This window comes from Oncorhynchus gorbuscha, linkage group LG03, assembly GCF_021184085.1.
Source record: "Oncorhynchus gorbuscha isolate QuinsamMale2020 ecotype Even-year linkage group LG03, OgorEven_v1.0, whole genome shotgun sequence".
Classification (NCBI taxonomy): Eukaryota; Metazoa; Chordata; class Actinopteri; order Salmoniformes; family Salmonidae; genus Oncorhynchus; species Oncorhynchus gorbuscha.
Genome location: NC_060175.1, coordinates 10,700,185 through 10,727,916, shown reverse-complemented (window position 1 = coordinate 10,727,916; position 27,732 = coordinate 10,700,185).

Genomic DNA, 27,732 nt, shown 5'->3' with positions numbered 1-27,732 from the left:
ATTGGTTGCACCAGATCTTATTTAGGGGCTTCATAGCAAAGGGGGTGAATACACATGCAGGCACCACTTTTCCATATGTTTATAATTTTTTGAAGCAAGTTATTTTTTAAATTTCACTTCACCAATTTGGAATATTTTGTATATGTCCATTACATGAAATCAAAATAAAAATTCATTTAAAATTACAGGTTGTAATGCAACCAAAATAGGAAAATCGCTAAGGGGCATGAATACTTTTTGCAAGGCACTGTATGTCACCTTACTGCACACACTGGTGTATAAACTTCCATGTTGTAACAGCACTAACCTTAATCAACTCACTATGCATATTGAAAAACAGTGTCCATAGCCGACTATGTCCCTGTAGGCTATTTAATATATATATTTTATTTTCATTAATATTTTATTATATTTTATCTGCATACCTCTTCTCTTGATTTTGTTTGTTTAGTATTTTTATTAGTATGGTTTACAGTGTCTTCAGAAGGGAAAGGGCCTAGTTAGTTGTACAACTGAATGCATTCAACTGAAATGTGTCTTCAGCATTTAACCCAACCCATCTGAATCCGGAAGGTGCGGGGGGCTGCCTTAATCGACATTCGGCGCCCGGGGAAAAAAAATGACAGATTTTTACCTTGTCAGCTCGGGGATTCAAACCGCTTGACTTTTTCCACATTTTTGTTATGTTACAGCCTGAATTTAAATGGCCTGCACACAATACCCCATAATGTCCATGTGAAATTATGTTTTATGGAAATTATGTTTTTAGAAATTATGTTTTTAGAAATGTTAACAAATTAAATCAAATGAAAAGCCAAAATGTCTTGAGTCAATAAGTATTCAACCCCAATGTTATGGCAATCCTAAATAATTTCAGTCGTAAAAATGTGCTTAACAAGTCACATAATAAGTTGCATGGACTCACTATGTGTGCAATAATAGTGTTTAACATGATTTTTGAATGACGCGCTCATCTCTGTACCCCACACAATTATCTGTAAGGTCCCTCAGTCAAGCAGTGAATTTCGAAGAGATTCAACCACAATGATCAGAGGGGTTATCCAATGCCTTCCAAAGAAGGGCACCTATTGGTAAGCAGACATTCAGTATCACTTTTAGCATGATGAAGTTATTAATTACGCTTTGGATGGTGTATCAATGCACCCAGTCACTACAAAGATACAGGCATCCTTCCTAACTCAGTTGCCGTTAAGGAAGGAAACCGCTCAGAGATTTCACCATGAGGCCAATGGTGTCTTTAAAACAGTTACAGAGTTAAATCAGAGAGGCAACAAAGAGACCAAAGATAACCCTGAAGGAGCTGCAAAGCGGAGATTGGAGTATCTGTCCATGGGACCACTTTAATCCGTACACTCCACAGAGCTGGGCTTTAAAGAAGAGTGGCCAGAAAAAAAAGAAAACAAAGGCACTCCCCAAACATATGGAAGAAGGTACTCTGGTCAGTAAAACATATTATATTATATTATATTTTGCATCTTCAAAGTGGTAGGCATGTTGTGTAAATCAAAAAATACAAACCCCCCCAAAATCTATTTTAATTCCAAGTTGTAAGGCAACACAATAGGAAAAATGCCAGGGGATGAATACTTTTGCAAGCCACTGTAACAAGAGTTAAAGGGTTGTTAATGAACTCAGAGTAATGAGGTGTGTAATGTCACTGTTGCATTGGTCCTGTAGACTAAACTGATTTCATAATATACAAAATGTAAAGAATATGAATAAATGGTAAGTGGTTGGTAGGGTGCAGTCGTCAGCCCAGGGTTCAGCTACATACAGTAGAAGTCGGGAAGTTTACATACACTTAGGTTGGAGTCATTAAAACTCATTTTTCAACCACTCCACAAATTTCTTGTTAGCAAATCCTTGGGAGCCATTTCCAAATGCCTGAAGGTACCACATTCATCTGTACAAATAATAGTATGTACGCAAGTATAAACACCATGGGACCACACAGCCGTCATACTGCTCAGGAAGGAGATGAGTTCTGTCTCCTGGAGATGAACGTACTTTGGTGCGAAAAGTGCAAATCAATCCCAGAACAACAGCAAAGGACCTTGTGAAGATGCTGGATGAAAACAGGTACAAAAGTATCTATATCCACAGTAAAAAAAAGCCAGACTACGGTTTACAACTGCACACGGGGACAAAGATCGTACTTTTTTGAGAAATGTCCTTTGGTCTGATGAAACAAAAATAGAACTGTTTGAACATAATGACAATCATTATGTTTGGAGGAAAATGGGGGAGGCTTGCAAGCCGAATAACACCATCCCAACCGTGAAGCACGGGGGTGGCTGCACCATGTTGTGGGGGTGCTTTGCTGCAGGAGGGACTGGTGCACTTCACAAAATAGATGGCATCATGAGGTGGAAAAGTATGTGGATATATTGAAGCAACATCTCAAGACATCAGTCAGGATGTTAAAACCTGGTCGCAAATGGGTCTTCCAAATGGACAATGACCCCAAACATACTCCCAAAGTTGTGGCAAAATGGCTAAAGGACAACAAAGTCAAGGTATTGGAGTGGCCATCACAAAGCCCTGACCTCAATCCTGTAGAAAATTCGTGGGCAGAACTGAAAAAGTGTGTGTGAGCAAGAAGGCCTATAAACCTGACTCAGTTACACCAGCTCTGTCAGGAGGAATGGGCCACATTTCAACTAACTTATTGTGGGAAGCTTGTGGAAGGCTACCCGAAACATTTGACCCAGGTTCAACAATTTAAAGGCAATGCTACCAAATACTAATTGAGTGTATGAAAACGTCTGACCCACTGGGAATGTGATGAAAGAAATAAAAGCTGAAATAAATCATTCTCCCTACTATTATTCTGAAATTTCACATTCTTAAAATAAAGTGGTGATCCTAACTGACCTAAAACAGGGAATTTTTACTCTAAAACTGAGTTTAAATGTATTTTGCTAAGGTGTTTGTAAACTTCCGACTCCAACTGTACATACCTCCATGGCTATCACATCCACATGGTGCTGGGGTGAATACGACGCTGGGACTAGCCACGTCCCTAATTGAAAGACTTACTTACCAGATTAGGTACATGAATAAAGGGGATTGTTTCTCCTCTGAATGTAGCTACATATAACAGTCAATGTTTTTAGCTAGCAAACCATTGAAACGTTAGCAAGCTAGCTATTGTAGATAAGTAACTTGCCTGTCAAGGACACAATTATATCGCAAAATAGCCAACTTAACAGCATTATCCATCATTTAGCTAGCTACCTAGTTAGCAACGGCCAAGTTCATGTTTATAACAGGCTAGCTAACGTTAGGAAGTCATCTAACATTAGTAAGCTATCCAAGTAACGTTAACTAACTAGGCTAGCTAGCTTGTGTTATTGTCCTCATCATTAACTTTACACAAATAAAACTATTCACAAATAAAGGAAAGCAGTACTGTAACGTTACATTACTTGAGCAAACAGACTTTGCATAAACAGATGAGAACTAAAAACAAGGAATAATGATCAAATGCGTTGGTCTGAACATGTGTGCCACTATTGTATTATGGTTCGTTATTTCAAAAAGTTTGGTGGTGATAAATGCCTGTGGTTCCAAATGCCTGTGGCATTTTCTTTTCCAAAAGCTACTGCTAGCTACTGTCAAGGACCAAAGACAGGTTTCTTCCTGTTGAGGCTTTTTTTGGCTTCTTCTTCTGTGGTGTTTAAGAAGTGCCAACCAGCTACTGCATGTAGGATTGTAACAGTTGTTAAAGTACTATGTGAATTTCACCAGGTTCATAATTAATATAATTAATATGATTTGTTATTATGCATGCCTGCATCCTGGGAGTAGGGGAGTGTGTACTTATGTTTTGCCCTGCACTATGAGAGGTAGGCATGCTTTTTCTGTCGTCTTCAGAAAAGTTTGATTATTTTAAGCACAAAGTCATACACACAGTGTTTTGTTCTAAATATAATGTTGTATATTTAGAGGTTAACATGCACTTGTTAAGATGCACTTGTAACTGTACTTTTTAGGATGATATTAACATGCTGAATTCAACGTGTGGTTAATAGCTAGCTAAGGTATTAGCAGGCTATTGTATGTAGTCTCAATCGACCACACACAACGCAGAGTTACAGCGGTGCAGCCCCGGTTACAGTATGGCTGAATACCTGTATCCTAAATAGTAAGCCATTTGGAGATAACTTCAACAGCTGACCAATTAGATATGGGGATGCGCATAGCGGGAATTATACAACGGGTGGTTCTAATCCTTGATGCAGATTTGTTAAAACTGCATTTCAGCCAGTGTCTATTCCACAAGTTACCACCGGCTAAATCTATGACGTTGAAATGCCTATTTACTCTGTTCCATCTGACTGTGCAATTCACTGTCTCATCAGCCCAGCCAGGCAATTTATAAACGTAGACTTCTCCTGACCCCTCCTGTCTCAGCCTCCAGTATTTATGCTGCAGTAGTTTATGTGTCGGGGGGCCTGGTCGTAATATATTGTGTTTGTCTTCATTTATTTGGTCAGGCCAGGGTGTGACATGGGTTTATTGTGGTGTGTTTTGTCTTGGGGTTTTGTGGGGTGTTGGGTGTGTGGCTTAGTGGGATTATCTAGCAAAGTCTATGGCTGTCTGGAGTGGTTCTCAATCAGAGGCAGGTGTGTATCGTTGTCTCTGATTGGGAACCATATTTAGGCAGCCATATTCTTTGAGTGTTTCGTGGGTGATTGTTCCTGTCTTTGTGTTTGCACCAGATAGGGCTGTTTTGGTTTTCACATTTCATTATTTTGTAGTTTCTTCATGTATGGTTTTTCCTTCATTAAAATATCATGAATCATCATCACGCTGCATTTTGGTCCGACTCTCCTTCTCCACAAGAAAGCCGTTACATTCGTCTCGGTCCTAACAACTTTCATATCCTCCAAGCACCAGATTATCCGGCATTATCACTTGAGCAACAGAGTACACAAAATAAATAGAGTATGTGAATTTTTTGAAAATTGAGTATGGTATAAATACCAGGATATTATACTTATTTTAGCTCGTCATCGAGTAGAATTCAATGCATACTTTCCCACAATGCATTGAAAGAGGTGGGCTGCGAGTGATACAGTAGGCCCTAGTTCTCTTCAAGGAGCCAAACAACAAAATGAGGCTACTTACTTGGAAGATGCCTAATAGCAAAGCTTCAATGTTCTCCTTATAATGATCATGAGTATTGCATCATCTTTGAAAACGGACTTATTTTTTTATATACATTTTTTTTTATATACATTTTTTTTTTATCCGAAGTGCATTTCTGTTTTGTCATTGAAAAGTGTTTATCACTGTCTTGACCTTCATGGGAGCTTTTAACACAAAATACTAAACTAATACTAACATGTATTTATTTTTTTCTGAATGTGTCGGCACTGGGGACTCGATGTGGCAACGTTATTGGTGCCTTTTGATTTGAACATGTGGGTTGTTTTAGTTTTGTAGGCTAGGCTACCAATTACATTTTTCATTTATGGATCAAGCCTTAAACAGTCAATCTCGTTTCCAATGATCAGTGCTTTAGTTTATGTTGTTTCTGTCCAGTGGTTCTGCCTGACTGTCAATATTTTTACCTCACTAAAACAATACAATTGAGAGTATAAACGTGGAATTTGGAGATCAGGTAGTTTTAATCAAGCAGAACTCACTCTCTGCATTCTGATCTGCATCCAAAATGAAATAAAACATTTGTAGAGCACATATGTTCTGAGAATCGTTGCCTCTTTCTCTCTCAGTGCATCACAAAAAGCTACCTATTTTTTCTGTGCAATAGCCTTTTGATTTGAACATTTGAATGGTTTTGCTGTGTGTACTAGGCTATTTGATGTATATGTGTATATGTTACAGCAGTTTGGTTTCACTACTGATGTTGAAATGGACCCAAATGATCTGTTTCTGTCTTTTCAGACCTTTTAAAATAGGATAGACAGGCTAATGTATAGGTCATATATTATAGTCTGCCTATAACCAGCCTAAATAGGCCTATAACGCATTCCTACAACTCCAAATGAGCTATTACCAGGCTGGTTAATGTTGTCAAATTCATCTGTTGAATTTGGCTGTGGCATACTGCATACTTTTTTACGAAACGGTACGTGCTAAATAGTATGAGAAGATGAGTACATAGTATGCACTTTAAGTATGTAGTATGGGTATTTGGACACAGGCACAGATCAACACTATTCTTCAAGTGGGTGAGCGGTATTTATTTCTAGAATGGAGACGTTTCCGTTGCCCTCAACTATATAGTTTATTAAATCAATGGCAAAAAAATGTAGATTATTTGTGAGCATGATCAATATGTCATTAATCTACTTAACCTGTCAATTATTAGGTGTATCACTTTTCCTGTCATCCTCAACGACTGTAAATGCATTATATCCACGTGTGATTGTATTGTGTTTTTGAAATGGGCAAATTTATCAAATCAAATTAAAATTCACTACAAATGTATTTGATAGAAACAACAGCAGCATGCAAGCCTCTGGCTGATTGTGTTCAGCTGGAAGGTAGAGGGACGCATTTGAGATTAGAGAAATTCCTTATAATTTTCTCAAAAATGATCTCAGGGTTTATGCTGTCCTATGAGTGGAGGCTAACTGCCAGAGATGCAAATCCCGTCTTGAACGGCACTAGCCCGCTGGCGGTAGGACTTTATAACCGTGGGCGTAGGGAAAGTGGAAAATAGCAAGCAGGAGGATGTTTTGTGTGTGTGTGTCTCACAGTTCTCAAAATAAATATTTATTCTGTGACTGGTACTCACATGCTAACACATAACAAGCAGTAGCCTGGCAGAGACATGTAAAGGGTTTAAGTTGTGTGATTTTATTAAAACCACCAGTTCACTTTCCTTGCTAATACACTAATGACTTTATCTTCTCAGATGTGGCAGCAAACATATATTGGAAAGAAAAAGAAGCATCAGATGCCACAAACAGCGAAACAGAGGGGACAACAAAATGAAACGGCATACCAGAGATAGGTTAGTATATAAATGTGAACCAATCAATACATTTTAAATAACGTACTGAGTTTTGAAAGAGTTGAGACTTGTTCCAATGGTTTTAGTGTGTTTTTAGCTTTGAGACTCCAGTGTTCAAGACCGTTAGTTTATTGGTCAGAATAACGTATTGTCTCCTATTATTTCACAGGCTTTACCCAGTCTCCTAAAATAGCTGTTTATTGAAGAGAGGCGGAGATTTGAGTTGGGCAACTAAAGACACAATGTCTGATGTAGAGATGGACCCAGAAGACCATAACCACTCCACGCTGGCGCTCCCTGAGTTTAAGGACCTGATTGTGTCAGCAGACTAGAAAAGAAGCTCTTATGAGGAGAAAAAAAACGCAGTCAGAATGAAAACCAGAGCCAACATCATCGTCCACCGCAGCCCAGAACATCGACTGTTCAATAGACCAATAGACCACAGACAATCACCTGCACCTTGCAGACCATTTTCACTGACTCTCTTCACACCTGATTCTCAAGAGACTTTTTTTGCACTGACTCCCACTCACTCACTCACTCACTCACCACCTAGCCAAACACTAAACAGCTCACTAAACAGCTCACTAAACACTAAACAGCTCACTAAACACTAAACAGCTCACTAAACAGCTCACTAAACACTAAACAGCTCACTAAACATTAAACAGCTCACTAAACACTAAACAGCTCACTAAACATTAAACAGCTCACTAAACACTAAACAGCTCACTAAACAGCTCACTAAACACTAAACAGCTCACTAAACATTAAACAGCTCACTAGTAAGTTTTAAGTTCCTCGGCGTACACATCACAGACAAACTGAAATGGTCCACCCACACAGACAGCATCGTGAAGAAGGCGCAGCAGCGCCTCTTCAACCTCAGGAGGCTGAAGAAATTTGGCTTGTCACCAAAAGCACTCACAAACTTCTACAGATGCACAATCGAGAGCATCCTGTCGGGCTGTATCACCGCCTGGTACGGCAACTGCTCCGCACACAACCATAAGGCTCTCCAGAGGGTAGTGAGGTCTGCACAACGCATCACTGGGGGCAAACTACCTGCCCTCCAGGACACCTACACCACCCGATGTCACAGGAAGGCCATAAAGATCATCAAGGACAACAACCACCCGAGCCACTGCCTGTTCACCCCACTATCATCCAGAAGGCGAGGTCAGTACAGGTGCATCAAAGCTGGGACCGAGAGACTGAAAAACAGCTTCTATCTCAAGGCCATCAGACTGTTAAACAGCCACCACTAACATTGAGTGGCTGCTGCCAACACACTGACTCAACTCCAGCCACTTTAATAATGGGAATTGATGGGAAATGAATATATCACTAGCCACTTTAAACAATGCTACCTCATATAATGTTCCCTACATTATTCATCTCATATGTATATACTGTACCCTATATCATCTACTGCATCCTTATGTAATACATGTATCACTAGCCGCTTTAACTATGCCACTTTGTTTACATACTCATCTCATATGTATATACTGTACTCGATACCATCTACTGTATCTTGCCTATGCCACTCTGTGCCATCACTCATTCATATATCTTTATGTACATATTCTTTATCCCCGTACACTGTGTATAAGGTAGTAGTTTTGGAATTGTTAGCTAGATTACTTGTTGGTTATTACTGCATTGTCGGAACTAGAAGCACAAGCATTTCGCTACACTCGCATTAACATCTGCAAACCATGTGTATGTGACAAATAAAATTTGATTTGATTTGATTCACTAAACAACTCACTAAACACCAAACAACTCACTAAACACCTCACTAAACACCTCACTAAACACCAAACACCAAACAACTCACTAAACACTAAACAACTCACTAAACACCAAACAACTCACTAAACACCAAACAACTCACTAAACACCAAACAACTCACTAAACACCTCACTAAACACTAAACACCAAACACCTCACTGAACACCAAACAACTCACTAAACACCTCACTAAACACCAAACAACTCACTAAACACCTCACTAAACACCAAACACCTCACTAAACACCAAACACCTCACCAAACAACTCACTAAACACCTCACTAAACACCTCACTAAACACTAAACACCAAACAACTCACTAAACATCAAACAACTCACTAAACACCTCACTAAACACTAAACACCAAACAACTCACTAAACACCAAACAACTCACTAAACACCAAACAACTCACTAAACACCTCACTAAACACCAAACAACTCACTAAACACCTGACTAAACACCAAACACCTCACTAAACACCTCACTAAACAACTCACTAAACATCAAACAACTCACTAAACACCAAACAACTCACTAAACACCAAACAACTCACTAAACACCAAACAACTCACTAAACACCAATCAACTCACTAAACACCAAACAACTCACTAAACACCAAACAACTCACTAAACACCAAACAACTCACTAAACACCAAACAACTCACTAAACACCAAACAACTCACTAAACACCAAACAACTCACTAAACACCTCACTAAACACCAAACAACTCACTAAATACCTCACTAAACACCAAACAACTCACTAAACACTAAACAACTCACTAAACACCAAACAACTCACTAAACACCAAACAACTCACTAAACACCAAACAACTCACTAAACACCTCACTAAACACCAAACAACTCACTAAACACCAAACAACTCACTAAACACCAAACTCACTAAACACCTCAAAACAACTCACTAAACACAAACAACTCACTAAACACCAAACAACTCACTAAACACCTCAAACAACTCACTAAACACCAAACAACTCACTAAACACCTCACTAAACAACTCACTAAACACCAAACAACTCATTAAACACCAAACAACTCACTAAACACCAAACAACTCACTAAACACCAAACAACTCACTAAACACCTCACTAAACACCAAACAACTCACTAAACACCAAACAACTCACTAAACACCAAACTCACTAAACACCTCACTAAACAACTCACTAAACACCAAACAACTCACTAAACACCAAACAACTCACTAAACACCTCACCAAACAACTCACTAAACACCAAACAACTCACTAAACACCTCACTAAACAACTCACTAAACACCAAACAACTCATTAAACACCAAACAACTCACTAAACACCTCACTAAACACTAAACACCTCACTAAACACCTCACTAAACACCAAACAACTCACTAAACACCAAACAACTCACTAAACACCAAACAACTCACTAAACACCAAACAACTCACTAAACACTAAACACTAAACACCAAACACTAAACACCAAACAACTCACTAAACACCAAACAACTCACTAAACACCTCACTAAACAACTCACTAAACACCAAACAACTCACTAAACACCAAACAACTCACTAAACACCAAACAACTCAGTAAACACCAAACAACTCACTAAACACCAAACAACTCACTAAACACCTCACTAAACATCAAACAACTCACTAAACACCAAACAACTCACTAAACACCAAACTCACTAAACACCTCACTAAACAACTCACTAAACAACTCACTAAACACCAAACAACTCACTAAACACCAAACAACTCAGTAAACACCAAACAACTCACTAAACACCAAACACCTCACTAAACACCAAACAACTCACTAAACACCAAACACCTCACTAAACACCTCACTAAACACCAAACAACTCACTAAACACCTCACTAAACAACTCACTAAACACCAAACAACTCACTAAACACCAAACAACTCACTAAACACCAAACAACTCACTAAACACCAAACAAGTCACTAAACACCAAACAACTCACTAAACACCTCACTAAACACTAAACACTAAACACCTCACTAAACAACTCACTAAACACCAAACAACTCACTAAACACTAATCAACTCACTAAACACTAAACAACTCACTAAACACCTCACTAAACACCTCACTAAACACTAAACAACTCACTAAACACCTCACTAAATACCTCACTAAACACCAAACAACTCACTAAACACCTCACTAAATACCTCACTAAACACCAAACAACTCACTAAACACCAAACAACTCACTAAACACCTCACTAAACACCTCACTAAACACCAAACAACTCACTAAACAACTCACTAAACACCTCACTAAACACCTCACTAAACACCAAACAACTCACTAAACACTAAACAACTCACTAAACACCTCACTAAACACCTCACTAAACACCAAACAACTCACTAAACACCAAACAACTCACTAAACACTAAACAACTCACTAAACACCTCACTAAACACTAAACACCAAACACCTCACTAAACACCAAACAACTCACTAAACACTAAACACCTCACTAAACACCTCACTAAACACTAAACAACTCACTAAACACCAAACAACTCACTAAACACTAAACAACTCACTAAACACCTCACTAAACACTAAACACCAAACACCTCACTAAACACCAAACAACTCACTAAACACTAAACACCTCACTAAACACCTCACTAAACACTAAACACCAAACACCTCACTAAACACCAAACAACTAACTAAACACTAAACAACTCACTAAACAACTCACTAAACACCTCACTAAACACTAAACACCTCACTAAACACCTCACTAAACACTAAACAACTCACTAAACACCTCACTAAACACTAAACACTAAACACCTCACTAAACACCAAACACCTCACTAAACACTAAACACCTCACTAAACACTAAACACCAAACACCTCACTAAACACCAAACAACTCACTAAACACTAAACACCTCACTAAACACCTCACTAAACACCAAACAACTCACTAAACACTAAACAACTCACTAAACAACTCACTAAACACCTCACTAAACACTAAACACCTCACTAAACACCTCACTAAACACTAAACACTAAACACCTCACTAAACACCAAACACCTCACTAAACACTAAACACCAAACACCTCACTAAACACTAAACACCAAACACCACTTACAGAGCCTTCGAAAAGTATTCAGAACCCTTGATTTTCCCATTTTGTTATGTTACAGACTTATTCTACAATATACTTTAAAAAAGTATATACATCCTCAGCCGTATACACACAATACCCAATTATGACAAAGTGAAAACGAAATGAAATGTATTCAAAAATTTTAAAAACAGATACTTATTTACATAAGTATTCAGACCCTTTGCTATGAGACTCAAAATTGACCTCAGCTGCATCCGGTTTCCATTGATCATCCTTGAGATGTTTCTACAACTTGATTGGAGTCCACCTGTGGTAAATTCAATTGATTGGACATGACTATATATGCCTGCTAGGATCTTCTCACATCTGAGATGTTGCTTCACATGCTGGTCACAAACAGGAGCTACTATTCTGAAACCAATTGATTCCCTCTACAAACAAACACTTAAGATTTTTGATAACAAACCAAACAGTTACCACCATTGTCACATCATTTACAATTATAATGTCTGGATGTAGATGTAGATGTATTTCGTCTGGATGTAGAGCTGGATGTAGATGCAAACCAATTGAATCCCTCTACAAACAAACACTTAAGATTTTTGATAACAAACCAAACAGTTACCACCATTGTCACATCATTTACAATTATAATGTATTTTGTCTGGATGTAGATGTAGATGTATTTCATCTGGATGTAGAGCGGGATGTAGATGCAAGCCTTGTCTTTAAGGTCCTGCATGGTCTTTCCCCTCCACTCCTATGCCGTCAAGGAAAGCCCCTCCAGAATAACAAGGGCAGTAACTAGAAGGGATTGTTTTGTCCCTTTTAGACTCAATAGAATCTCTCAATCGGCCTTCTGTCAGAGCTACAATATACTGGAATGCCCATGGACTTGAGAAGCTGCACTGATTATTCTGCTTTTTACCTTTCATTTGAAAACATGGCTAATCATCTATCCAAACCTGGACACATGAGATATCTGTGGTTCCTCGTATGTAAGACGACAGTTGATGACAGTGTTGTTGTTGTTGTTGTTGTTAGAATGATATATTATTGGATGTAATGTGTTTTGTATTGTTTTAGTGAATATGTGTATAGTGGCTGTGTAATTGTCCTTAGCTGCCCTGAGACTACGGGTGTAAATGATCTTTTGTAAATTATCTTTTATCTTGATCTTTTGGCCACATTTACATGGATGTTGCATTATTGTAATATTGATGTTGATTAATGTGCATTGACCCACTAATAATAAATAAATAAAAATCAACCATCTCTGCAGCACTCCACCAATCAGGCTTTTATGGTAGAGTGGCCAGATGAAAGCCACTCCTCAGTAAAAGGCACATGAATGCCCACTTGGGGTTTGTCAAAAGGCACCTAAAGGACTCAGACCATGAGAAACAAGATTCTCTGGTCTGATGAAACCAAGATTGAACTCTTTGGCCTAAATGCCAAGCGTCACATCTGGAGGAAACCTGGCACCATCCCTACGGTGAAGCATGGTGGTGGCAGCATCATGCTGTGGGGATGTTTTCCACCATCCCTACGGTGAAGCATGGTGGTGGCAGCATCATGCTGTGGGGATGTTTTCCACCATCCCTACGGTGAAGCACGGTGGTGGCAGCATCATGCTGTGGGGATGTTTTTATGCGGCAGGGAATAGGAGACTAGTCAGGATCGAGGCAAAGATGAATGGAGCAGTACCGAGAGCTCCTTGATGAGAACCTGCTCCAGTGCACTGGGACCTCAGACTGGGGTGACGGTTCGTTAAATCCATTTTAGAATAAGGCTGTAAAGTAACAAAATGTGGAAAAAGTCCCTCTCTCCTTCTCCCTCTCCTGATCTCTCTTTATCTCTACCAGCTCCCGATTTCTTCCTTACTTTAGCCTCTCTCTCCCTCTCCCTCCCCTCCCTCCCTCTCTCTCTCTCTCCCTCTCCCTCTCTCTCTCCCTCTCTCTCTCCCACTCTCCTTCTCCCTCTCTCCTTCCCCTCTCTCTCTCCCTCCTCCTTCTCCCTCTCTCCTTCTCCCTCCTTCTCTCCTTCTCCCTCTCTCCTTCTCCCTCTCTCCTTCTCCCTCTCCTGATCTCTCTTTATCTCTACCAGCTCCCTATTTCTTCCTTACTTTAGTCTCTCTCTCATTGGCATGTCTCCTATTTTCCAATCTCTGCACTAGTTGTGTCAAGTGTCTCCCCAAATGGGATCAAAAATGCATCATAGTGAGTTGATGCACACACACAGAGACACACACTGAGACACACACTGAGACACACACACACACACACACACACACACACACACACACACACACACACACACACACACACACACACACACACACACACACACACACACACACACACACACACACACACACACACACACACACACACACACACACACACACACACACACACACACACACACACTGAACTGAAGCAGAGCTGATGCAGACTCGAGTGAACAAGTGATGCTGCTTCATCTCTCTTTGCAACTCCCAAGACACTTTGATCACACCAACCACAGGTACAAACAGGGACACACAGGGACACACAGGGACACACAGGTCCCCTCAGGGACACACAGGGACACACAGGTACACACAGGGACACACAGGGACACACAGGGACACACAGAGACAAACATGGACACACAGGGACACACAGGGACACACATAGACACACAGAGACAAACATGGACACAGGAACAAACAGGGACACACAGAGACACACATGAACAAACAGGGACACACAGAGACAAACATGGACACACAGAGACAAACATGGACACACAGAGACAAACAGAGACAAGCATGGACACACAGAGACACACAGAGACACACAGGGACAAACAGAGACACACAGGGACACACAGATACACACGGACACACAGGGGGACACACAGGGACAGACAGAGACACACGGGGACACACAGGGACACACAGATTAGACCTAGCTTCCTCTAGCAGCCTGTGAAGTCACCCCTTATCTAGGTGAAAACACATCAAATCACAGGAACCACAAACCATAGGAACAGGAACCAGACCTGTATCTGAGCTTAATTGAGCTTGCCTGATGAACCAATAGGATAGTCCAAAAACATGCAAATCACACCCGTTTGGCACTCCAGGTAGGCTACACCAAACACTTACAATATCTGAACAAATTTAAAATAGTACCTGACCCCAGGTCTGCTAGTACAGTAGTTTCCTCCAGCAACATGAGTGCACTGATATAACAGTCAAGACAGAGCACAACTTATCTTGAAATAATACAGGAAGTGTCATGTGATTTATCTGTTGGTCTGCACCTAGTCAACCGTTTCGGGTGTGTCTCACCCTCAGACTTGACAGTTTTCTTTACAAACGCTAGGACCCATTCCGCAATACTTCGGTCACCTTTTCAAAACTCTTCCCACAGTTCTCCTAAACAACTTTCAGCTTGGCACAGCAGTTCATTTCACACCCAAAATGCACTAAAACTACCAAAAGAGTTCATACATGTCTCGTTCTTCCATAACACTAGCAAAGGCTGTCACCCAACAAGCACACTTTGTCATAAAACAATGACCTAAAAAAATACTAACAGGTATCATTACACAATGTTTTCTATACAAAACAAGAATGACACCTCTCTTCTGTTTCCAATTCACTGCAGTATATGTTACAGGAATGAATCAGACATGGGGCGGTAGCGTAGCCTAGTGGTTAGAGCATTGGACGAGTTCAAACCCGCGAGCTGACAAGGTACAAATCTGTCGTTCTGCCCCTGAACAGGCAGTTAACACACTGTTCCTAGGGCGTCATTGAAAATAAGAATATGTTCTTAACTGACTTGCCTGGTTAAATAAAGTTAAAATTAAATGATGCAATATGCTTCAATATATTTTATGGCATTGAATGATTCCAAAATAGAAGAATTTGTATATACACCATCTACCAATACAGATAAAGGAGCAATTCTAGTCAACCCTGTCTTCGGACTTTGGCCACAGGTTCTCATCCACATCACATCCTATGTAATCTTGGACACCTAGGAAAGAATCTTTTGGCATGCCTGGTCCATCCTTGGTGTCATGACGTTGCCCTGTTGGGGGAGGTTTATGAACCCACCCATAAATACTTTTCCCCCTTTTCTCTCCACTCTACAGAATGGACTCTTGGAAAGCCCTTTGGTAACATAGAGAGAGCATGGTAACATAAAAAGGTTGGGGAAAATAACAATATTTCTGTAATCCAACCAGTTGAAAGTGTCCGTTGGTAATAAAATAATATGATGTCAGATCAGTTGTTGTCTGGGACATTGTATCTGATGAAAGGGTGACAAACCTGTAACTTGGATCAGATTCACATGGAATTGTTGTGCAATTTAAATGTTTAAATATGAAACTATGTGAAAAGATTTAATGTAATTTTAGTGTTTAAAATTAGATTATTGTTTTCATGAGTAAAATATGCTCACTCTGTCCACGCCCACGTGAATAGGCATTGGTTGGAAATGAGGTTCCAACCCCTTTTCTAAATTTCTATAAGAGCCTCCGTGACCCAATTCATGGCAGACTAAGCCAACACCAGCGTGAGCTGTGGTTGCCAATGGTTGAACGACTAAACCTAACAAAATGAACCTTGTGTTCCCGACGAGGTGAGGACCGGTGTCCATGCTTTTAAAAGGGCTCATTTCAACGTGACAATCGACACACTGGGAGGATGAATTCCGACTACACCAGCCAGAATATAGCATGAGCTTAAAATATGGCAACTTGGTATGAACTTTGAACTCTTATTCACTGAAGAGGTGATACATCCTAGATGTTGAGTTATCAGTAGCAGCTGTAAAACGTGACCTAGGAAAAGATGGACAATCTCTTCAGAACGACAGGGTACTACAACGTATCCGCCCAGAATTATTCTTCAAAGGACAAGGAGATCTCTGCTGGGCAACCCAGCCTTCCATCTTCGATGAATGGAGAGCAAGGTGGGAGGAAAAGGGACACCATCCTGGTGATGGGTTACATACCGCTCAGTGACGGCACAGGAGCGGTGAAACGCCACATTGTCCCGTACAATTACAAACGTTGGCCAATTTCGCCTCGCTGCAACCCTTTCCTCACCTGACACGACCCTTCCATAGAGGTCATCCAGGAATGAAATGAGACGCTCTGTGGTTTATGGCCCAATTAGCGGTTTGTGTAACAGCCATCCATCAGAAGATATTGCTGGACACATTGTGATGTTGGCACCCCTCTGGCCCGGGACATCCACTGTGGCTCTTTACCCAATCACATTCCTTCCTCGCCACCGTGTTTTGGCCAAGTTGAAACCAGCCACATCCACAAAGATGAATATGTGGGGTGTTTGCCTGACTTCAATCTTCACGACTCTCTAAAATAAATCCACAAGGAAACATAAGAGTTAAGCTATTATAGTAGTTTACATTATAACGAATAACATGCCATGGTGTGACTCTGCCCTGTTTGGTTTTGTTCAAATAGTTGTCATGGTTACATTGTGAATATTTCCAAATGTAATGCTGTCGGCCAACACTCTGTCCCGAATCTCTGTGAGTTTTAGGCCATTGTTTCTGATGACCATATCAATGATTGCAGTTTCCTGCACAGCAGTGAAAATCTGTTGTGTCCTAAACAGAAATTCAGAAACAATTACACACAAGTGGGTATGGAGGCTTTGCTCAATTTACTTCTGTCATCTATGAACAGTTGAACATCTTGAAGTACGATCTGGCTTTAATGGCCATGTACTCTTAAAATATCCACTCGGCACAGCCGTAAGAGGACTGGCCACCCTTCCGAGGCTGGTTCTCTCTTTAGGTTTCTTCCTAGGTTCCCTGCCTTTCAATGGAGTTTTTTTCCGAGCCAACGTGCTTCTACATCTGCATTGCTCTTTGGGGTTATAGGTTTCTGTATAGCACTTTGTGACAACCGGTGATGTAAAATGGGCTTTAGAAAATATATGTGATTGGAGAAGAAGAAGAAGAAACCAGGGGAAGTCTCTCCCTCAAACTGAGCCGACAACAACACCACCACACAATTGGAAAGTAAGCTTATGCTCTACAGACCTCTTACAGATGCCCTATTTTAATTTCACCCAATTTCTCACAGCAGGAAAATAATCCTGCAGTAACAGGACATGTGTATTATTATGTGGATTAGAATTATTAGACATTTAGGAAAGTAAGCTTATGCTTTATATACTTCTTATAGATCTATCCAAGGAAGCTACCAACAAAACGGTGTAGTAATGTGTAGTATGTGGTCCTTTGATTCAGTCTGTAGAGACTGAAAAACCCCTGTGTCTGTAGAGACTGAAAACCCCCTGTGTCTGTAGAGACTGAAAACCCTGTGTCTGTAGTGACTGAAAACCCTGTGTCTGTAGAGACTGAAACCCCTGTGTCTGTAGAGACTGAAAACCCCTGTGTCTGTAGAGACTGAAACCCCTGTGTCTGTAGTGACTGAAATCCCTGTGTCTGTAGAGACTGAAAACCCTGTGTCTGTAGAGACTGAAAAACCCTGTGTCTGTAGAGACTGAAAACCCCTATCAGTCTGCAGAGACTGAAAACCCCTATTGGTCTGTAGTGACTGAAAACCCTGTGTCTGTAGAGACCCTGTGTCTGTAAACCCCCTGTGTCTGTAGACTGACTGTGTCTGTAGAAAACCCTGTGTCTGTAGAGACTGAAACCCCTGTGTCTGTAGAGACTGAAACCCCTGTGTCTGTAGAGACTGAAACCCTGTGTCTGTAGAGACTGAAACCCCTGTGTCTGTAGAGACTGAAACCCTGTGTCTGTAGAGACTGAAAACCCTGTGTCTGTAGAGACCCCTGTGTCTGTAGAGACTGAAAAACCCTGTGTCTGTAGAGACTGAAAACCCCTATCAGTCTGCAGAGACTGAAAACCCCTATTGGTCTGTAGTGACTGAAAACCCTGTGTCTGTAGAGACCGAAAACCCTGTGTCTGTAGAGACCGAAAACCCTGTGTCTGTAGAGACTGAAAACCCTGTGTCTGTAGAGACTGAAACCCCTGTGTCTGTAGAGACTGAAACCCCTGTGTCTGTAGAGACTGAAACCCCTGTGTCTGTAGAGACTGAAACCCCTGTGTCTGTAGAGACTGAAACCCCTGTGTCTGTAGAGACTGAAACCCTTGTGTCTGTAGAGACTGAAACCCCTGTGTCTGTAGAGACTGAAAACCCTGTGTCTGTAGAGACTGAAAACCCTGTGTCTGTAGAGACTGAAAAACCCTGTGTCTGTAGAGACTGAAAAACCCTATCGGTCTGTAGAGACTGAAAACCCTGTGTCTGTAGAGACTGAAAACACTATCTCTGTTGTGAAGACCAAAGAGAGGACAGAGGATGAATGCAGGAGTGAATTGGACATAAATATCTTATGACTAGCATTAATCAGTAGAGGGCAGTCAGACTGCACTTCTCCTTCTCTGCTCAGCTCTACACTCCTCTTCACCCCTCTCCTTTCCTCTCCTGTCTTCTGTGCCTTTATGTCTCTCTCTTTCCCCATCTCAAGGCTTAACAATCCTTCTTTAAACTGTCGCCTCCCCTTCATCTACACTGATTGAAGTGGATTTAACAGGTGACATCAATACCTGGAAACACCTGGTCGGTCTATGTCATGGAAAAAGCAGGTGTTCCTAATGTTTTGTCCACTCATATATATATGAACTTTAAAAAAAAATGTTTCTGAAAATGTTGTGGTCTTTGTTTACTAGCTTACCTGTTTAATTTGGATCAGTAGCCTCAGTTGCTGGGACTGCTACAATCTGTCCTGGGTTACTGCCTAACCCTAGGCAGCTTGGTGAAGCAGCTAGCCTAACTATTAGCTATCAAGCTTGCCAGGTTTCCTTGACAGTTTCAACACAGCCCGCAACTCGGTTGGCTCTTGTGGCTGGGACCACGGATAGTCCCGGGCTTGTGGCTGTTTAAATGGGCAGGTAAGGGTGACCATGAGTGGCGACATGTTCTTTACCATTCGGCCATCAGATGTGTCACCAATGCTCCTTATAGGACACATCACTGCACTCTATACTCCTCTGTAAACAGGTCATCTCTGTATACCCATTGCAAGACCCACTGGTTGATGCTTATTTAAAACCCTCTTAGGCCTCACTCCCCCTCTTTGAGATATCTACTGCAGCCCTCATCCTCCACATACAACACCTGTTCTACCAGTCACATTCTGTTAAAGGTCCCCAAAACACACACATCCCTGGTTCGCTCCTCTTTTCAGTTCGCTGCAGCTAGAGACTGGAACGAGCTGCAACAAACACTCAAACTGGACAGTATTATCTCAATCTCTTCATTCAAAAACTCAATCATGATCACTCTTACTGACAGTTGTGGCTGCTTTGTGTGATGTATTGTTGTCTCTACCTTCTTGCCCTTTGTGCTGTTGTCTGTGCCCAATAATGTTTGTACCATGTTTGGTGCTGCTACCATGTTGTGTTGCTACCATGTTGTGTTGCTTCCATGTTAAGTTGCTACCATGCTGTGTTGTCATGTGATGCTGCCTTGCTATGTTGTTGTCTTTGGTCTTTCTTTATGCAGTGTTGTGTTGGCTCTCTTGTTGTGATGGGTGTTTTGTCCTATATTTATATATACTTTTAATCCCAGCCCCCAGCCCCGTAGGAGGCCTTATGGTAGGCCGTCACTGTAAATAAGAATTTGTTCTTAACTGACTTGTCTAGTTAAATACATTTTCAATTTTAAACAATTATTATAATAATAATAATCCCTGCTGTTTGTTGCTATTTCCATCGTCCCTGCGAGCTGTGCTGACTGGAACTGCGTGAGCCTACACTGCATCCATCATGCCACCCAAAGTTAAGGTTGGAGTAAAGGAGAAAAGTGTTTCACACAGTTGTGTGATCTTTTAAATCAACAACAGGATTTCTACCAGCAGAGGTTATCACAGGTGCAGCTAAAAAAAAATCATTCAGAGGAACCAACAACATCTTCATCAACTAGGACTTCTCTGAAGCTGTGTGCCAGAAAGCTGCCAGAGAGTAAGAGGTCATTGCTTACATTGGCTATGACAAACTCACTGTCCATCCTCCCTCCCAAAAGCCTGGGAGGAGTGAGAGAGCCAAGCTTCCTGGTTAGTAGTTTCAGCCCAACATCACACATTCACTAACTAACACTAACTAAACACTCACAAGTGCCTGATTGACTGACTATTCGCTAAATTGTGTTTTTTTTTTCAAATTTGACTTCAATTTCTTTTTTAGAAAAAAGGTTTATTAAATCATTAACATCGGATAGAATTCATATACTGGCCATTTCTGAAACTCCCTTAGATTCCATTGATGATACAGCAGTAGCAATACAAGGATATAACATCGACAGAAGAGACAGGGATGCCTATGGGGGAAGTGTTTCGGTATATAATCAGAACCATATTCCTGTAAAGCTTAGAGAGGATTTCAGGTAAAATATTGTTGAGGTGTTGTGGTTTTGCAAGTTTTACCTGCCACATCCAAAGCCTCTTCTTTTGGGTGCTTCTATAGACCACCAAGTGCTAACCGTCAGTATTTTGATAGTACGTGTGCAATGCTTGATAGTGATGTTAACAGCGAGATCTATTTACTTTTCATTTTTTCTGAACATTGACTGGTTAGCAACTAGCTATCCTCTCAAGAGGACGCTTCTAACTGTTACTAATGCCTTTAATATGACCCTGGTTATCAGTCAGCCAACTAGAGTGTAAACCAATAGTGTTGGATCTGTGCCATCCACTTGTATGGATCAGATCTCCACTAATGCTGCAGAGCTTTGCTCCAAAGGAATATCAGTTCCCATTGGCTGTAGTGACCATAACATTGTGGCGATAACAAGGAAAGACAAAGGTTGGGCCTAAAGTAATTGATAAGAAAGCGAAACAATTCTCAGGACTCTTTTATACGTTGGTCTGATGTGTTTGAGGATGTGAATCCAGATGCAGCACTGGAAGGATTTGGAAACGTATTCATGCCACTTGTTGACAAGCTCCTGTAATTAACTGTTAGAGCTTTTAAAACTGTAAGAGCTGTTAAAACTGTAAGAGCTGTTAAAACTGTTAAAACTGTAAGAGCTGTTAAAACTGTTAGAGCTGTTACAAATGTAAGAGCTGTTAAAACTGTTAGAGCTGTTAAAACTGTTAGAGCTGTTAAAACTGTAAGAGCTGTTAAAACTGTAAGAGCTGTTAAAACTGTAAGAGCTGTTAAAACTGTAAGAGCTGTTAAAACTGTTAGAGCTGTTAAAACTGTAAGAGCTGTTAAAACTGTAAGAGCTGTTCGAACTGTTAGAGCTGTTAAAACTGTTAGAGCTGTTAAAACTGTTAGAGCTGTTAAAACTGTAAGAGCTGTTAAAACTGTAAGAGCTGTTTCGAGCTGTTCGAGCTGTTAAAACTGTAAGAGCTGTTAAAACTGTAAGAGCTGTTAAAACTGTTAAAACTGTAAGAGCTGTTAAAACTGTAAGAGCTGTTCTAGCCCCCTGGATGGATGATTAAGTGAAACGTAAAGATCAACAAAATGATACGTTGACATACTGTACGTTGATAAATGTTGTTACTAAACGTAGAATGGTAGCAGACTGTATTACCACCAGGTATAGACAACCTAGATGGTAAACTATAGAGAATGGTAGCAGACTGTATTACCACCAGGTATAGACAACCTAGATGGTAAACTATAGAGAATGGTAGCAGACTGTATTACCACCAGGTATAGACAACCTAGATGGTAAACTATAGAGAATGGTAGCAGACTGTATTACCACCAGGTATAGACAACCTAGATGGTAAACTATAGAGAATGTATTACCACCAGGTATAGACAACCTAGATGGAAAACTATAGAGAATGGTAGTAGACTGTATTACCACCAGGTATAGACAACCTAGATGGTAAACTATAGAGAATGGTAGCAGACTGTATTACCACCAGGTATAGACAACCTAGATGGTAAACTATAGAGAATGGTAGCAGACTGTATTACCACTATAGAGAATGGTAGTAGACTGTATTACCACCAGGTATAGACAACCTAGATGGTAAACTATAGACAAGACTGTATTACCACCAGGTATAGACAACCTAGATGGTAAACTATAGAGAATGGTAGCAGACTGTATTACCACCAGGTATAGACAACCTAGATGGTAAACTATAGAGAATGGTAGCAGACTGTATTACCACCAGGTATAGACAACCTAGATGGAAAACTATAGAGAATGGTAGTAGACTGTATTACCACCAGGTATAGACAACCTAGATGGTAAACTATAGAGAATGGTAGCAGACTGTATTACCACCCCTATTTCCTAGATCTTTAACCAAAGTCTTAAGGAGTGTGTGTCCACAGGTGTAGAAGGAAGCTAAAAGTAATTCCCCCGCCAAAAAATAGTAAAGCACCCTTTGCTGGCTATAACAACCGCAAAGGGTGCAGTTTGCTGCCTGCTCTTAGTAAACTGGTGGAGAGAATTGTTTTTGACCAAATACCACGCTATTATTACTGACTTTCAGCATGCATGCAGAGAAGGGACACTCAACTTGTACTGCAGATAGCAGATGATTGGTTCAAAGAAATGGATAATAAGATGGTAGTTGTATTGTTACATTTCCTTTGAGGTTATTGATCGTAAAATGTTATTGAAGAAACTCACTTGCTATGGTTTTACATCACCTGCCATCACATGGTTGGAGAGTTATTTATTCAATAGAACCCAGAGAGTGTTCTTCAATGGAAGCTTCTCTAACATCTGAGAACAACATCTAACAACAACATCTAACAACGTGTACAGTGCGGTGTCCCTCAGGGCAGTTACCTTGGACTGTTACTCTTCTCTATTTTTACAAATGATTTGCAACTGCTAGAATCACTGTGTATGGGTGTGATTTCCACACTCTACATTTCAGCACACAAAGCCAGTGAGCTCAATGAAATTCTAAATAAGGACTTACAGTCAGTTTCAGAAAGGGTGATCACTAATAAACTGGTCTTAAATACAACTAAAAACATTGTATTTGGTTCAAAACATTCTCTAAGCCTTAAATCTTAACTGAAATTATGTATAAAGGGTGTGTCGATTGAGCAAGTTGAGGAAGCTCCCTTCACAGTATTATACAGAGCCATGATCACATGGAACTACCTTCACAGTATTATACAGAGCCATGATCACATGGAACTACCTTCACAGTATTATACAGAGCCATGATCACATGGAACTACCTTCACAGTATTATACAGAGCCATGATCACATGGAACTACCTTCACAGTATTATACAGAGCCATGATCACATGGAACTACCTTCACAGTATTATACAGAGCCATGATCACATGGAACTACCTTCACAGTATTATACAGAGCCATGATCACATGGAACTACCTTCACAGTATTATACAGAGGCATGATCTCATGGAACTACCTTCACAGTATTATATAGAGCAATGATCTCATGGAACTACCTTCACACTATTATACAGAGACATGATCTCATGGAACTCCCTTCACAGTATTATACAGAGCCATGATCTCATGGAACTCCCTTCACACTATTATACAGAGCCATGATCACTCCCTTCACACTGGCCATGATCTCATGGAACTCCCTTCACACTATTATACAGTGCCATGATCTCATGGAACTCCCTTCACAGTATTATACAGAGCCATGATCTCATGGAACTCCCTTCACAGTATTATACAGAGACATGATCTCATGGAACTCCCTTCACAGTATTATACAGAGCAATGATCTCATGGAACTCCCTTCACATGAGACATGATCTCATGGAACTCCCTTCACACTATTATACAGAGACATGATCTCATGGAACTCCCTTCACACTATTATACAGAGACATGATCTCATGGAACTCCCTTCACACTATTATACAGAGACATGATCTCATGGAACTCCCTTCACACTATTATACAGAGACATGATCTCATGGAACTCCCTTCACAGTATTATACAGAGCCATGATCTCATGGAACTCCCTTCACAGTATTATACAGAGCCATGATCTCATGGAACTCCCTTCACATGATCTCATGGAACTCCCTTCACACTATTATACAGAGCCATGATCTCATGGAACTCCCTTCACAGTATTATACAGAGCCATGATCTCATGGAACTCCCTTCACACTATTATACAGAGACATGATCTCATGGAACTCCCTTCCATCTCCAAATACTGAGCCATGATCTCATGGAACTCCCTTCCATCTCCAAATACTGAGCCAAGATCTCATGGAACTCCCTTCACACTATTATACAGAGACATGATCTCATGGAACTACCTTCACACTATTATACAGAGACATGATCTCATGGAACTACCTTCACACTATTATACAGAGACAAGATCTCATGGAACTACCTTCACAGTATTATACAGAGACATGATCTCATGGAACTACCTTCACAGTATTATATAGAGCAATCTCATCTCATATTATACAGGACATGATCTCATGAACTGGGGACTCCCTTCCATCTCCAAATACTGAGCCATGATCTCATGGAGAGGGGAACACTCCAACTACTGAAATCTCAAACTCCCTAACAAACAAACACAGGCACACTCCCTTCCATCTCCAAATACTGAGCAAACAGCAAAATGAAGTTTAAAAAACAGATTAAACAACATCTCATGGAACGATGGGGACTGTGAGAGGGGGCACACTCAAATAAATTAACAAACAAACAAACACAGGCACACAGACACACTAAAATGTTGTATTGTTTGTATTATCATTATTATTTTTTGTTAATTCTTTGTATATCATGGGAATGAAGTTTGTGTGACTGTCCTTGTCTATCAGTGTATCAGCGTTTTGATACTTGACATGTTTCTTGTGGACCTCAGGAAGAGTAGCTGCTGTATCTGCAAAATCTAATGGGGATCCAAATAAACAAACAAATATTAATTAAAAATATATAGCAGTAGTTAACTAGGATGAGACTTGACTAGAATACAGCATATACAGTGCATTTGGAAAGTATTCAGACACCTTGACTTATCCACATTTAGTTACATTACAGCCTTATTCTAAAATGTATTCAATTGTGTTTTTTTCCTCTTCAATCTACACACAATACCCCATAATGAGAAAGCAAAAACACATTTTTTGAAAAGTTTTGCAAATGTAATAAAATAAAAAAACGGAAATCTGCTATGAGACTCGAAATTGAACTCAGGTGCATCCTGTTTCCATTGATCATCCTTGAGATGTTTCTACAACTTGATTGGTGTCCACCTGTGGTAAATTCAATTGATTGGACATGATTTGGAAAGGCACACACCTGTTTATATAACGTCCCACAGTGGAGCAAAAACCAAGCCATGAGGTCGAATGAATTGTCCGTAGAGCTCCACGACAGGATTGTGTCGAGGCACAGATCTGGGGAAGGGTACTACACAATTTCTGCAGAATTGAAGGTCCCCAAGAACACAGTGGCCTCCATCATTCTTAAATGCAATAAGTTTGGAACTACCAAGATTCTTCCTAGAGCTGGCCGCCTGGCCAAACTAAGCAATCCCGGGAGAAGGACCTTGGTCAGGAATGTGACCAAGAACCCAATGGTCACTCTGACAGAGCTCCAGAGTACATATGTGAAGATGGGAGAACCTTCCAGAAGGACAACCATCTCTGAGGTACTCCACCAATGAGGCATTTATGGTAGAGTGGCCAGATGAAAGCCACTCCTCAGGAAAAGGCACATGACAGCCCGTTTGGACTCAGACCATGAGAAACAAGATTCTCTGGTCTGATGAAACCAATATTGAACTCCTTGGACTGAATGTCAAGCGTCATGTCTGGAGGAAACCTGCACTATCCCTACGGTGAAGCATGGTGGTGGCAGCATCATGTGGTGGAGATGTTTTTCAGTGGCAGGGACTGGGAGACTAGTCAGGATCAAGGGAAAGATAAATGGAACAAAGTAGAGAGAGTTCCTTGATGAAAACCTGCTCCAGAATGCTCAGGACCTCAGACTGGGGCAAAGGTTCACCTTCCAAAAGGACAACATTCCTAGACACACAGCCAAGACACAGCCAAGGAAAACAGCCAACGCAGGAGTGGCTTCAGGACAAGTCTCTGAATGTCCTTGAGTGGCCCAGCCAAAGCCCGGACTTGAACCCGATCGAACATCTCTGGAGAGACCTGAGAATAGCTGTGCAGTGACACTCTCCATCCAACCAGACAGAGCTTAAGAGGATCTGCATAGGAGAATGGGAGAAACTCCTCAAATACAGGTGTGCCAGGCTTGTAGTGTCTTACCTAAAAGACAAGAGGCTGTAATCGCTGCCAATGGTGCTTCAACAAAGTACTGTGTAGAGGGTCTGAATACAGTCTATGGGTTCGTAGCTTCAACCCCGCCACACACACACACACACACACACACACACACACACACACACACACACACACACACACACACACACACACACACACACACACACACACACACACACACACACACACACACATTGATTAATGGACTGCTGAATGTATATATTTTTTCTCTAGCTTTGTTTTCTCTTTTCAATATGTCCATCTCTGAAAAGCTACCCAGGTTTGAATATAGCCCATATTAATATACAGTGGGTAGAACAAGTATTTGATAACCTGCAAAATCGGCAGTGTTTCCTACTTACAAAGCATGTAGAGGTCTGTAATTTCAACTGTGAGAGACGGAATCTAAAACAAAAATCCAGAAAATCACATTGTATGATTTTTAAGTAATTAATTAG